The sequence below is a fragment of the Oncorhynchus mykiss genome, chromosome 20 (genome assembly GCF_057628025.1).
Source record: "Oncorhynchus mykiss isolate SJ-2025 chromosome 20, ASM5762802v1, whole genome shotgun sequence".
NCBI lineage: Eukaryota > Metazoa > Chordata > Actinopteri > Salmoniformes > Salmonidae > Oncorhynchus > Oncorhynchus mykiss.
In genome coordinates this window covers 6,057,931-6,070,475 of record NC_143041.1, presented here as the reverse complement: position 1 = coordinate 6,070,475, position 12,545 = coordinate 6,057,931, and the positions used below count along the sequence as shown (strand labels likewise).

Sequence of the window (12,545 nt, the reverse complement as noted above, 5' to 3'; positions counted from 1 at the left end):
TAGCCACACTCCCCTCATCTTCTTCAGTAATGAAATAAGAAATAAGACATCACTCCCCTTCTTACATTTATATCTGTCCTTAGGTCTGTCACACCTTCTACATATATCACCGATGTTCGAACATTCCCTGGCATAATGCCCTTGTTCACCACATTTATGACATATAAATTCTGGACATTCTTTAAGTATGTGTCCCGGTTGAATACATAGTCTACATACCTTAACTTGGTTATCGTGGATCACTCGGAAATATTCAAATCCTTCGACAGTATTGAACTTTGTTGAGTAAGGCAATGATTGCACGCTGTCCGTAAACTTCACCTTACAAAATCTCGTCCCGTCCACAATGTCCGTTACTGGCCACATCCTCCTCTTGATTGGTGTTGTCGCGTTCACTTTCCATCCTTGTAATTTCTCATATATTTCATCATCCGTAATATATGCCGGCAAGTTCAAAAAGGACACCACAGGTTCATCGTTCCCCAGTTCTTTCGCCATGACTTGACAGCTCGTTATTTTTAAACAATGACAAGAAACTGTCATGTAACAATGACAAGCAACTTTCCTGTAAAACTGATGTCAAAATGTCAGATGAAAAAGCAAGAAATTACTTACTTTCAGAGGAGCAGCGTAGCACACACCATTGAGGCCCACAAACAAAGCTGTGGATAGTTTCCTTGAAGCCAGAGCATGAAGAAAGAACAAATACAAATGCTGAAACCCGGGATCGAACCAGGGACCTTTAGATCTTCAGTCTAACGCTCTCCCAACTGAGCTATTTCAGCAATTCACTAATTTTAATTCTGTGGCACCCTTGACAATTCACATGCATGTGACTCACAATTTTGACACTCAAAATGTACATCATAGCCAGTACGGGGATCGAACCCATGACCTTGGCGTTATTAGCACCACACTCTAACCAACTGAGCTAACCAGCCATTTGCTATTTTGCTCAATTGTGGCCATGCACCGAGCCTCTGCAAGTGCTGGCACGTAAACAAACAAGTCCACCAACAGCATAGCCTGACGAGACTGGACCCTCTAGGTTGCTTCTTGCGGAAATTCCAAACGGCTGGGGAATTAGCTCAAATGCTTTGCATGCGTGAGGTAGTGGGATCGATGCCTGCATTCTCCAAAAGCAAATTCTTTCATGGATCCAAGAAAACTCCAGTTCACACTTCATGCAGCCTTGTCTTACGACAACCTACTGTCATGTAAACAATGACAAGAAACTGTCATGTAACAATGACAAGAAACTCTCATGTAACACTGATGTCACAATGTCAGATGAAAAAGAAAGACATTACTTACTTTCAGAGGAGCAGCGTATCACACACTCTAACCAACTGAGCTAACCGGCCGCTGGCTACAGAGCACAATTGTTGAGATGCACCGAGCCTCTGCAAGTGCAGGAGCACAAACTAACAAGTCCACCAACAGCATAGCCTGACAAGACTGGACACTCTTGGTTGCTCCTTGTGGCAATTCCAAACAGCTGGGGAATTTGATAAATTGGTATTGTGTTTGCTTAGCATGCTATAGGTAGTGGGATCGATTCCTGCAATCCCCAAAAACATTTTTTTTTGTGCATCCAAGAAAGCCCCACTTCACACTTCATGCAGCCTTGTCTTACGACAACCTACTGTCATGTAACAATGACAAGCAACTTTCCTGTAACACTGATGTCAAAATGTCAGATGAAAAAGCCAGAAATTACTTACTTTCAGAGGAGCAGCGTAGCACACACCATTGAGGCCCACAAACAAAGCTGTGGATAGTTTCCTTGAAGCCAGAGCATGAAGAAAGAACAAATACAAATGCCGAAACAGGGACCTTTAGATCTTCAGTCTAACGCTCTCCCAACTGAGCTATTTCGGCAATTCACTAATTTTAATTCTGTGGCACCCTTGACAATTCACATGCATGTGACTCACAATTTTGACACTCAAAATGTACATCATAGCCAATATGGGGATCGAACCCATGACCTTGGCGTTATTAGCACCACACTCTAACCAACTCAGCTAACCGGCCATTTGCTATTTTGCTCAATTGTTGAAATGCACCGAGCCTCTGCAAGTGCTGGCACGTAAACAAACAAGTCCACCAACAGCATAGCCTGACAAGACTGGACCCTCTAGGTTGCTTCTTGCGGAAATTCCAAACGGCTGGGGAATTAGCTCAAATGCTTTGCATGCGTGAGGTAGTGGGATCGATGCCTGCATTCTCCAAAAGCAAATTCTTTCATGGATCCAAGAAAACTCCAGTTCACACTTCATGCAGCCTTGTCTTACGACAACCTACTGTCATGTAAACAATGACAAGAAACTTTCCTGTAACACTGATGTCAAAATGTCAGATGAAAAAGCAAGAAATTACTTACTTTCAGAGGAGCAGCGTAGCACACACCATTGAGGCCCACAAACAAAGCTGTGGATAGTTTCCTTGAAGCCAGAGCATGAAGTAAGAACAAATACAAATGCCGAAACCCGGGATCGAACCAGGGACCTTTAGATCTTCAGTCTAACGCTCTCCCAACTGAGCTATTTCGGCAATTCACTAATTTTAATTCTGTGGCACCCTTGACAATTCACATGCATGTGACTCACAATTTTGACACTCAAAATGTACATCATAGCCAGTACGGGGATCAAACCCATGACCTTGGCGTTATTAGTACCACACTCTAACCAACTGAGCTAACCAGCCATTTGCTATTTTGCTCAATTGTGGCAATGCACCGAGCCTCTGCAAGTGCTGGCACGTAAACAAACAAGTCCACCAACAGCATAGCCTGACGAGACTGGACCCTCTAGGTTGCTTCTTGCGGAAATTCCAAACGGCTGGGGAATTAGCTCAAATGCTTTGCATGCGTGAGGTAGTGGGATCGATGCCTGCATTCTCCAAAAGCAAATTCTTTCATGGATCCAAGAAAACTCCAGTTCACACTTCATGCAGCCTTGTCTTACGACAACCTACTGTCATGTAAACAATGACAAGAAACTGTCATGTAACAATGACAAGAAACTCTCATGTAACACTGATGTCACAATGTCAGATGAAAAAGAAAGACATTACTTACTTTCAGAGGAGCAGCGTATCACACACTCTAACCAACTGAGCTAACCGGCCGCTGGCTACAGAGCACAATTGTTGAGATGCACCGAGCCTCTGCAAGTGCTGGAGAACAAACTAACAAGTCCACCAACAGCATAGCCTGACAAGACTGGACACTCTTTGTTGCTCCTTGTGGCAATTACAAACAGCTGGGGAATTTGATCGATTGGTATTGTGTTTGCTTAGCATGCTATAGGTAGTGGGATCGATTCCCGCAATCCCCAAAAACATTTTTTTTTGTGGATACAAGAAAGCCCCACTTCACACTTCATGCAGCCTTGTCTTACGACAACCTACTGTTATGTAACAATGACAAGCAACTTTCCTGTAACACTGATGTCAAAATGTCAGATGAAAAAGCAAGAAATTACTTACTTTCAGAGGAGCAGCGTAGCACACACCATTGAGGCCCACAAACAAAGCTGTGGATAGTTTCCTTGAAGCCAGAGCATGAAGAAAGAACAAATGCAAATGCCGAAACCCGGGATCTTATAATCTTCAGTCTAACGCTCTCCCAACTGAGCTATTTCGGAAATTCACTAATTTTAATTCTGTGGCACCCTTGACAATTCACATGCATGTGACTCACAATTTTGACACTCAAAATGTACATCATAGCCAGTACGGGGATCGAACCCATGACCTTGGCATTATTAGCACCACACTCTAACCAGCTGAGCTAACCAGCCATTTGCTATTTTGCTCAATTGTGGCAATGCACCGAGCCTCTGCAAGTGCTGGCACGTAAACAAACAAGTCCACCAACAGCATAGCCTGACGAGACTGGACCCTCTAGGTTGCTTCTTGCGGAAATTCCAAACGGCTGGGGAATTAGCTCAAATGCTTTGCATGCGTGAGGTAGTGGGATCGATGCCTGCATTCTCCAAAAGCAAATTCTTTCATGGATCCAAGAAAACTCCAGTTCACACTTCATGCAGCCTTGTCTTACGACAACCTACTGTCATGTAAACAATGACAAGAAACTGTCATGTAACAATGACAAGAAACTCTCATGTAACACTGATGTCACAATGTCAGATGAAAAAGAAAGACATTACTTACTTTCAGAGGAGCAGCGTATCAAACACTCTAACCAACTGAGCTAACCGGCCGCTGGCTACAGAGCACAATTGTTGAGATGCACCGAGCCTCTGCAAGTGCTGGAGCACAAACTAACAAGTCCACCAACAGCATAGCCTGACAAGACTGGACACTCTTGGTTGCTCCTTGTGGCAATTCCAAACAGCTGGGGAATTTGATCAATTGGTATTGTGTTTGCTTAGCATGCGTGGGATCGATTCCCGCAATCCCCAAAAACATTTTTTTTTGTGGATCCAAGAAAGCCCCACTTCACACTTCATGCAGCCTTGTCTTACGACAACCTACTGTCATGTAACAATGACAAGCAACTTTCCTGTAACACTGATGTCAAAATGTCAGATGAAAAAGCAAGAAATTACTTACTTTCAGAGGAGCAGCGTAGCACACACCATTGAGGCCCACAAAAAAAGCTGTGGATAGTTTCCTTGAAGCCAGAGCATGAAGAAAGAACAAATACAAATGCCGAAACAGGGACCTTTAGATCTTCAGTCTAACGCTCTCCCAACTGAGCTATTTCGGCAATTCACTAATTTTAATTCTGTGGCACCCTTGACAATTCACATGCATGTGACTCACAATTTTGACACTCAAAATGTACATCATAGCCAGTACGGGGATCGAACCCATGACCTTGGCGTTATTAGCACCACACTCTAACCAACTGAGCTAACCAGCCATTTGCTATTTTGCTCAATTGTGGCAATGCACCGAGCCTCTGCAAGTGCTGGCACGTAAACAAACAAGTCCACCAACAGCATAGCCTGACGAGACTGGACCCCCTAGGTTGCTTCTTGCGGAAATTCCAAACGGCTGGGGAATTAGCTCAAATGCTTTGCATGCGTGAGGTAGTGGGATCGATGCCTGCATTCTCCAAAAGCAAATTCTTTCATGGATCCAAGAAAACTCCAGTTCACACTTCATGCAGCCTTGTCTTACGACAACCTACTGTCATGTAAACAATGACAAGAAACTGTCATGTAACAATGACAAGAAACTCTCATGTAACACTGATGTCACAATGTCAGATGAAAAAGAAAGACATTACTTACTTTCAGAGGAGCAGCGTATCACACACTCTAACCAACTGAGCTAACCGGCCGCTGGCTACAGAGCACAATTGTTGAGATGCACCGAGCCTCTGTAAGTGCTGGAGCACAAACTAACAAGTCCACCAACAGCATAGCCTGACAAGACTGGACACTCTTGGTTGCTCCTTGTGGCAATTCCAAACAGCTGGGGAATTTGATCAATTGGTATTGTGTTTGCTTAGCATGCTATAGTTAGTGGGATCGATTCCCGCAATCCCCAAAAGCAATTTTTGTTGTGGATCCAAGAAAGCTCCAGTTCACACTTCATGCAGCCTTGTCTTACGACAACCTACTGTCATGTAACAATGACAAGCAACTTTCCTGTAACACTGATGTCAAAATGTCAGATGAAAAAGCAAGAAATCACTTACTTTCAGAGGAGCAGCGTAGCACACACCATTGAGGCCCACAAACAAAGCTGTGGATAGTTTCCTTGAAGCCAGAGCATGAAGATAGAGCAAATACAAATGCCGAAACCAGGGATCGAATCAGGGACCTTTAGATCTTCAGTCTAACGCTCTCCCAACTCTCCCTATTTCGGCATTTCACTAATTTTAATTCTGTGGCACCCTTGACAATTCACATGCATGTGACTCACAATTTTGACACTCAAAATGTACATCATAGCCAGTACGGGGATTTAACCCATGACCTTGGCATTATTAGCACCACACTCTAACCAACTGAGCTAACCTGCCATTTGCTATTTTGCTCAATTGTTGAAATGCACCGAGCCTCTGCAAGTGCTGGCACATAAACAAACAAGTCCACCAACAGCATAGCCTGACAAGACTGGACCCTCTAGGTTGCTTCTTGCGGAAATTCCAAACGGCTGGGGAATTAGCTCAAATGCTTTGCATGCATGAGGTAGTGGGATCGATTCCTGCATTCTCCAAAAGCAAATTCTTTCATGGATTCAAGAAAACTCCAGTTCACACTTCATGCAGCCTTGTCTTATGACAACCTACTGTCATGTAAACAATGACAAGAAACTGTCATGTAACAATGACAAGAAACTCTCATGTAACACTGATGTCACAATGTCAGATGAAAAAGAAAGACATTACTTACTTTCAGAGGAGCAGCGTATCACACACTCTAACCAACTGAGCTAACCGGCCGCTGGCTACAGAGCACAATTGTTGAGATGCACCGAGCCTCTGCAAGTGCTGGAGCACAAACTAACAAGTCCACCAACAGCATAGCCTGACAAGACTGGACACTCTTGGTTGCTCCTTGTGGCAATTCCAAACAGCTGGGGAATTTGATCAATTGGTATTGTGTTTGCTTAGCATGCGTGGGATCGATTCCCGCAATCCCCAAAAACATTTTTTTTTGTTGATCCAAGAAAGCCCCACTTCACACTTCATGCAGCCTTGTCTTACGACAACCTACTGTCATGTAACAATGACAAGCAACTTTCCTGTAACACTGATGTCAAAATGTCAGATGAAAAAGCAAGAAATTACTTACTTTCAGAGGAGCAGCGTAGCACACACCATTGAGGCCCACAAAAAAAGCTGTGGATAGTTTCCTTGAAGCCAGAGCATGAAGAAAGAACAAATACAAATGCCGAAACAGGGACCTTTAGATCTTCAGTCTAACGCTCTCCCAACTGAGCTATTTCGGCAATTCACTAATTTTAATTCTGTGGCACCCTTGACAATTCACATGCATGTGACTCACAATTTTGACACTCAAAATGTACATCATAGCCAGTACGGGGATCGAACCCATGACCTTGGCGTTATTAGCACCACACTCTAACCAACTGAGCTAACCAGCCATTTGCTATTTTGCTCAATTTTGGCAATGCACCGAGCCTCTGCAAGTGCTGGCACGTAAACAAACAAGTCCACCAACAGCATAGCCTGACGAGACTGGACCCCCTAGGTTGCTTCTTGCGGAAATTCCAAACGGCTGGGGAATTAGCTCAAATGCTTTGCATGCGTGAGGTAGTGGGATCGATGCCTGCATTCTCCAAAAGCAAATTCTTTCATGGATCCAAGAAAACTCCAGTTCACACTTCATGCAGCCTTGTCTTACGACAACCTACTGTCATGTAAACAATGACAAGAAACTGTCATGTAACAATGACAAGAAACTCTCATGTAACACTGATGTCACAATGTCAGATGAAAAAGAAAGACATTACTTACTTTCAGAGGAGCAGCGTATCACACACTCTAACCAACTGAGCTAACCGGCCGCTGGCTACAGAGCACAATTGTTGAGATGCACCGAGCCTCTGTAAGTGCTGGAGCACAAACTAACAAGTCCACCAACAGCATAGCCTGACAAGACTGGACACTCTTGGTTGCTCCTTGTGGCAATTCCAAACAGCTGGGGAATTTGATCAATTGGTATTGTGTTTGCTTAGCATGCTATAGTTAGTGGGATTGATTCCCGCAATCCCCAAAAACAATTTTTGTTGTGGATCCAAGAAAGCTCCAGTTCACACTTCATGCAGCCTTGTCTTACGACAACCTACTGTCATGTAACAATGACAAGCAACTTTCCTGTAACACTGATGTCAAAATGTCAGATGAAAAAGCAAGAAATCACTTACTTTCAGAGGAGCAGCGTAGCACACACCATTGAGGCCCACAAACAAAGCTGTGGATAGTTTCCTTGAAGCCAGAGCATGAAGATAGAGCAAATACAAATGCCGAAACCAGGGATCGAACCAGGGACCTTTAGATCTTCAGTCTAACGCTCTCCCAACTGAGCTATTTCGGCATTTCACTAATTTTAATTCTGTGGCACCCTTGACAATTCACATGCATGTGACTCACAATTTTGACACTCAAAATGTACATCATAGCCAGTACGGGGATCGAACCCATGACCTTGGCGTTATTAGCACCACACTCTAACCAACTGAGCTAACCGGCCATTTGCTATTTTGCTCAATTGTTGAAATGCACCGAGCCTCTGCAAGTGCTGGCACATAAACAAACAAGTCCACCAACAGCATAGCCTGACAAGACTGGACCCTCTAGGTTGCTTCTTGCGGAAATTCCAAACGGCTGGGGAATTAGCTCAAATGCTTTGCATGCATGAGGTAGTGGGATCGATGCCTGCATTCTCCAAAAGCAAATTCTTTCATGGATTCAAGAAAACTCCAGTTCACACTTCATGCAGCCTTGTCTTATGACAACCTACTGTCATGTAAACAATGACAAGAAACTGTCATGTAACAATGACAAGAAACTCTCATGTAACACTGATGTCACAATGTCAGATGAAAAAGAAAGACATTACTTACTTTCAGAGGAGCAGCGTATCACACACTCTAACCAACTGAGCTAACCGGCCGCTGGCTACAGAGCACAATTGTTGAGATGCACCGAGCCTCTGCAAGTGCTGGAGCACAAACTAACAAGTCCACCAACAGCATAGCCTGACAAGACTGGACACTCTTGGTTGCTCCTTGTGGCAATTCCAAACAGCTGGGGAATTTGATCAATTGGTATTGTGTTTGCTTAGCATGCGTGGGATCGATTCCCGCAATCCCCAAAAACATTTTTTTTTGTGGATCCAAGAAAGCCCCACTTCACACTTCATGCAGCCTTGTCTTACGACAACCTACTGTCATGTAACAATGACAAGCAACTTTCCTGTAACACTGATGTCAAAATGTCAGATGAAAAAGCAAGAAATTACTTACTTTCAGAGGAGCAGCGTAGCACACACCATTGAGGCCCACAAAAAAAGCTGTGGATAGTTTCCTTGAGGCCAGAGCATGAAGAAAGAACAAATACAAATGCCGAAACAGGGACCTTTAGATCTTCAGTCTAACGCTCTCCCAACTGAGCTATTTCGGCAATTCACTAATTTTAATTCTGTGGCACCCTTGACAATTCACATGCATGTGACTCACAATTTTGACACTCAAAATGTACATCATAGCCAGTACGGGGATCGAACCCATGACCTTGGCGTTACTAGCACCACACTCTAACCAACTGAGCTAACCAGCCATTTGCTAATTTCAAACGGCTGGGGAATTAGCTCAAATGCTTTGCATGCGTGAGGTAGTGGGATCGATGCCTGCATTCTCCAAAAGCAAATTCTTTCATGGATCCAAGAAAACTCCAGTTCACACTTCATGCAGCCTTGTCTTATGACAACCTACTGTCATGTAAACAATGACAAGAAACTGTCATGTAACAATGACAAGAAACTCTCATGTAACACTGATGTCACAATGTCAGATGAAAAAGAAAGACATTACTTACTTTCAGAGGAGCAGCGTATCACACACTCTGACCAACTGAGCTAACCGGCCGCTGGCTACAGAGCACAATTGTTGAGATGCACCGAGCCTCTGCAAGTGCTGGAGCACAAACTACAAGTCCACCAACAGCATAGCCTGACAAGACTGGACACTCTTGGTTGCTCCTTGTGGCAATTCCAAACAGCTGGGGAATTTGATCAATTGGTATTGTGTTTGCTTAGCATGCTATAGTTAGTGGGATCGATTCCCGCAATCCCCAAAAACAATTTTTGTTGTGGATCCAAGAAAGCTCCAGTTCACACTTCATGCAGCCTTGTCTTACGACAACCTACTGTCATGTAACAATGACAAGCAACTTTCCTGTAACACTGATGTCAAAATGTCAGATGAAAAAGCAAGAAATCACTTACTTTCAGAGGAGCAGCGTAGCACACACCATTGAGGCCCACAAACAAAGCTGTGGATAGTTTCCTTGAAGCCAGAGCATGAAGATAGAGCAAATACAAATGCCGAAACCAGGGATCGAACCAGGGACCTTTAGATCTTCAGTCTAACGCTCTCCCAACTGAGCTATTTCGGCATTTCACTAATTTTAATTCTGTGGCACCCTTGACAATTCACATGCATGTGACTCACAATTTTGACACTCAAAATGTACATCATAGCCAGTACGGGGATCGAACCCATGACCTTGGCGTTATTAGCACCACACTCTAACCAACTGAGCTAACCGGCCATTTGCTATTTTGCTCAATTGTTGAAATGCACCGAGCCTCTGCAAGTGCTGGCACATAAACAAACAAGTCCACCAACAGCATAGCCTGACAAGACTGGACCCTCTAGGTTGCTTCTTGCGGAAATTCCAAACGGCTGGGGAATTAGCTCAAATGCTTTGCATGCATGAGGTAGTGGGATCGATGCCTGCATTCTCCAAAAGCAAATTCTTTCATGGATTCAAGAAAACTCCAGTTCACACTTCATGCAGCCTTGTCTTATGACAACCTACTGTCATGTAAACAATGACAAGAAACTGTCATGTAACAATGACAAGAAACTCTCATGTAACACTGATGTCACAATGTCAGATGAAAAAGAAAGACATTACTTACTTTCAGAGGAGCAGCGTATCACACACTCTAACCAACTGAGCTAACCGGCCGCTGGCTACAGAGCACAATTGTTGAGATGCACCGAGCCTCTGCAAGTGCTGGAGCACAAACTAACAAGTCCACCAACAGCATAGCCTGACAAGACTGGACACTCTTGGTTGCTCCTTGTGGCAATTCCAAACAGCTGGGGAATTTGATCAATTGGTATTGTGTTTGCTTAGCATGCGTGGGATCGATTCCCGCAATCCCCAAAAACATTTTTTTTTGTGGATCCAAGAAAGCCCCACTTCACACTTCATGCAGCCTTGTCTTACGACAACCTACTGTCATGTAACAATGACAAGCAACTTTCCTGTAACACTGATGTCAAAATGTCAGATGAAAAAGCAAGAAATTACTTACTTTCAGAGGAGCAGCGTAGCACACACCATTGAGGCCCACAAAAAAAGCTGTGGATAGTTTCCTTGAGGCCAGAGCATGAAGAAAGAACAAATACAAATGCCGAAACAGGGACCTTTAGATCTTCAGTCTAACGCTCTCCCAACTGAGCTATTTCGGCAATTCACTAATTTTAATTCTGTGGCACCCTTGACAATTCACATGCATGTGACTCACAATTTTGACACTCAAAATGTACATCATAGCCAGTACGGGGATCGAACCCATGACCTTGGCGTTACTAGCACCACACTCTAACCAACTGAGCTAACCAGCCATTTGCTAATTTCAAACGGCTGGGGAATTAGCTCAAATGCTTTGCATGCGTGAGGTAGTGGGATCGATGCCTGCATTCTCCAAAAGCAAATTCTTTCATGGATCCAAGAAAACTCCAGTTCACACTTCATGCAGCCTTGTCTTATGACAACCTACTGTCATGTAAACAATGACAAGAAACTGTCATGTAACAATGACAAGAAACTCTCATGTAACACTGATGTCACAATGTCAGATGAAAAAGAAAGACATTACTTACTTTCAGAGGAGCAGCGTATCACACACTCTGACCAACTGAGCTAACCGGCCGCTGGCTACAGAGCACAATTGTTGAGATGCACCGAGCCTCTGCAAGTGCTGGAGCACAAACTACAAGTCCACCAACAGCATAGCCTGACAAGACTGGACACTCTTGGTTGCTCCTTGTGGCAATTCCAAACAGCTGGGGAATTTGATCAATTGGTATTGTGTTTGCTTAGCATGCGTGGGATCGATTCCCGCAATCCCCAAAAACATTTTTTTTTGTGGATCCAAGAAAGCCCCACTTCACACTTCATGCAGCCTTGTCTTACGACAACCTACTGTCATGTAACAATGACAAGAAACTCTCATGTAACACTGATGTCAAAATGTCAGATGAAAAAGCAAGATATTACTTACAGAGGAGCAGCGTAGCACACACAATTGAGGCCCACAAACAAAGCTGTGGATAGTTTCCTTGAAGCCAGAACATATACAAATGCCGAAACCCAGGATCAAACCAGGGACCTTTAGATCTTCAGTCTAACGCTCTCCCAACTGAGCTATTTCGGAAATTCACTATTTTTAATTCTGTGGCACCCTTGACAATTCACATGCATGTGACTCACAATTTTGACACTCAAAATGTACATCAGAGCCAGTACGGGGATCGAACCCATGACCTTGGCGTTATTAGCACCATACTCTAACCAACTGAGCTAACCGGCCATTTGCTATTTTGCTCAATTGTTGAAATGCACCGAGCCTCTGCAAGTGCTGGCACGTAAACAAACAAGTCCACCAACAGCATAGCCTGACAAGACTGGACCCTCTAGGTTGCTTCTTGCGGAAATTCCAAACGGCTGGGGAATTAGCTCAAATGCTTTGCATGTGTGAGGTAGTGGGATCGATGCCTGCATTCTCCAAAAGCAA

The 12,545-nt window shown here is 43.9% G+C and overlaps 15 non-coding genes across 15 annotated transcripts; all 15 read right to left on the bottom strand.

Annotated features, from left to right (window-relative positions):
• Positions 1–712: 712 nt before the first annotated feature.
• On the bottom strand, positions 713–785 carry trnaf-gaa (transfer RNA phenylalanine (anticodon GAA)). The gene has a single exon. It is a non-coding gene; the product is annotated as a tRNA-Phe (tRNA).
• An 82-nt stretch (positions 786–867) lies between these two features.
• Positions 868–941, bottom strand: trnai-aau (transfer RNA isoleucine (anticodon AAU)). The gene has a single exon. It is a non-coding gene; the product is annotated as a tRNA-Ile (tRNA).
• A 1,022-nt stretch (positions 942–1,963) lies between these two features.
• trnai-aau (transfer RNA isoleucine (anticodon AAU)) lies at positions 1,964–2,037 on the bottom strand. Its single transcript has one exon. It is a non-coding gene; the product is annotated as a tRNA-Ile (tRNA).
• Positions 2,038–2,483: 446 nt separating this feature from the next.
• trnaf-gaa (transfer RNA phenylalanine (anticodon GAA)) lies at positions 2,484–2,556 on the bottom strand. Its single transcript has one exon. It is a non-coding gene; the product is annotated as a tRNA-Phe (tRNA).
• An 82-nt stretch (positions 2,557–2,638) lies between these two features.
• Positions 2,639–2,712, bottom strand: trnai-aau (transfer RNA isoleucine (anticodon AAU)). The gene has a single exon. It is a non-coding gene; the product is annotated as a tRNA-Ile (tRNA).
• A 1,023-nt stretch (positions 2,713–3,735) lies between these two features.
• trnai-aau (transfer RNA isoleucine (anticodon AAU)) lies at positions 3,736–3,809 on the bottom strand. The gene has a single exon. It is a non-coding gene; the product is annotated as a tRNA-Ile (tRNA).
• Positions 3,810–4,823: 1,014 nt separating this feature from the next.
• On the bottom strand, positions 4,824–4,897 carry trnai-aau (transfer RNA isoleucine (anticodon AAU)). The gene has a single exon. It is a non-coding gene; the product is annotated as a tRNA-Ile (tRNA).
• A 2,124-nt stretch (positions 4,898–7,021) lies between these two features.
• trnai-aau (transfer RNA isoleucine (anticodon AAU)) lies at positions 7,022–7,095 on the bottom strand. Its single transcript has one exon. It is a non-coding gene; the product is annotated as a tRNA-Ile (tRNA).
• An 880-nt stretch (positions 7,096–7,975) lies between these two features.
• trnaf-gaa (transfer RNA phenylalanine (anticodon GAA)) lies at positions 7,976–8,048 on the bottom strand. Its single transcript has one exon. It is a non-coding gene; the product is annotated as a tRNA-Phe (tRNA).
• An 82-nt stretch (positions 8,049–8,130) lies between these two features.
• Positions 8,131–8,204, bottom strand: trnai-aau (transfer RNA isoleucine (anticodon AAU)). Its single transcript has one exon. It is a non-coding gene; the product is annotated as a tRNA-Ile (tRNA).
• A 1,014-nt stretch (positions 8,205–9,218) lies between these two features.
• trnat-agu (transfer RNA threonine (anticodon AGU)) lies at positions 9,219–9,292 on the bottom strand. Its single transcript has one exon. It is a non-coding gene; the product is annotated as a tRNA-Thr (tRNA).
• A 764-nt stretch (positions 9,293–10,056) lies between these two features.
• Positions 10,057–10,129, bottom strand: trnaf-gaa (transfer RNA phenylalanine (anticodon GAA)). Its single transcript has one exon. It is a non-coding gene; the product is annotated as a tRNA-Phe (tRNA).
• An 82-nt stretch (positions 10,130–10,211) lies between these two features.
• trnai-aau (transfer RNA isoleucine (anticodon AAU)) lies at positions 10,212–10,285 on the bottom strand. Its single transcript has one exon. It is a non-coding gene; the product is annotated as a tRNA-Ile (tRNA).
• Positions 10,286–11,299: 1,014 nt separating this feature from the next.
• Positions 11,300–11,373, bottom strand: trnat-agu (transfer RNA threonine (anticodon AGU)). Its single transcript has one exon. It is a non-coding gene; the product is annotated as a tRNA-Thr (tRNA).
• Positions 11,374–12,267: 894 nt separating this feature from the next.
• trnai-aau (transfer RNA isoleucine (anticodon AAU)) lies at positions 12,268–12,341 on the bottom strand. Its single transcript has one exon. It is a non-coding gene; the product is annotated as a tRNA-Ile (tRNA).
• Positions 12,342–12,545: the final 204 nt, after the last annotated feature.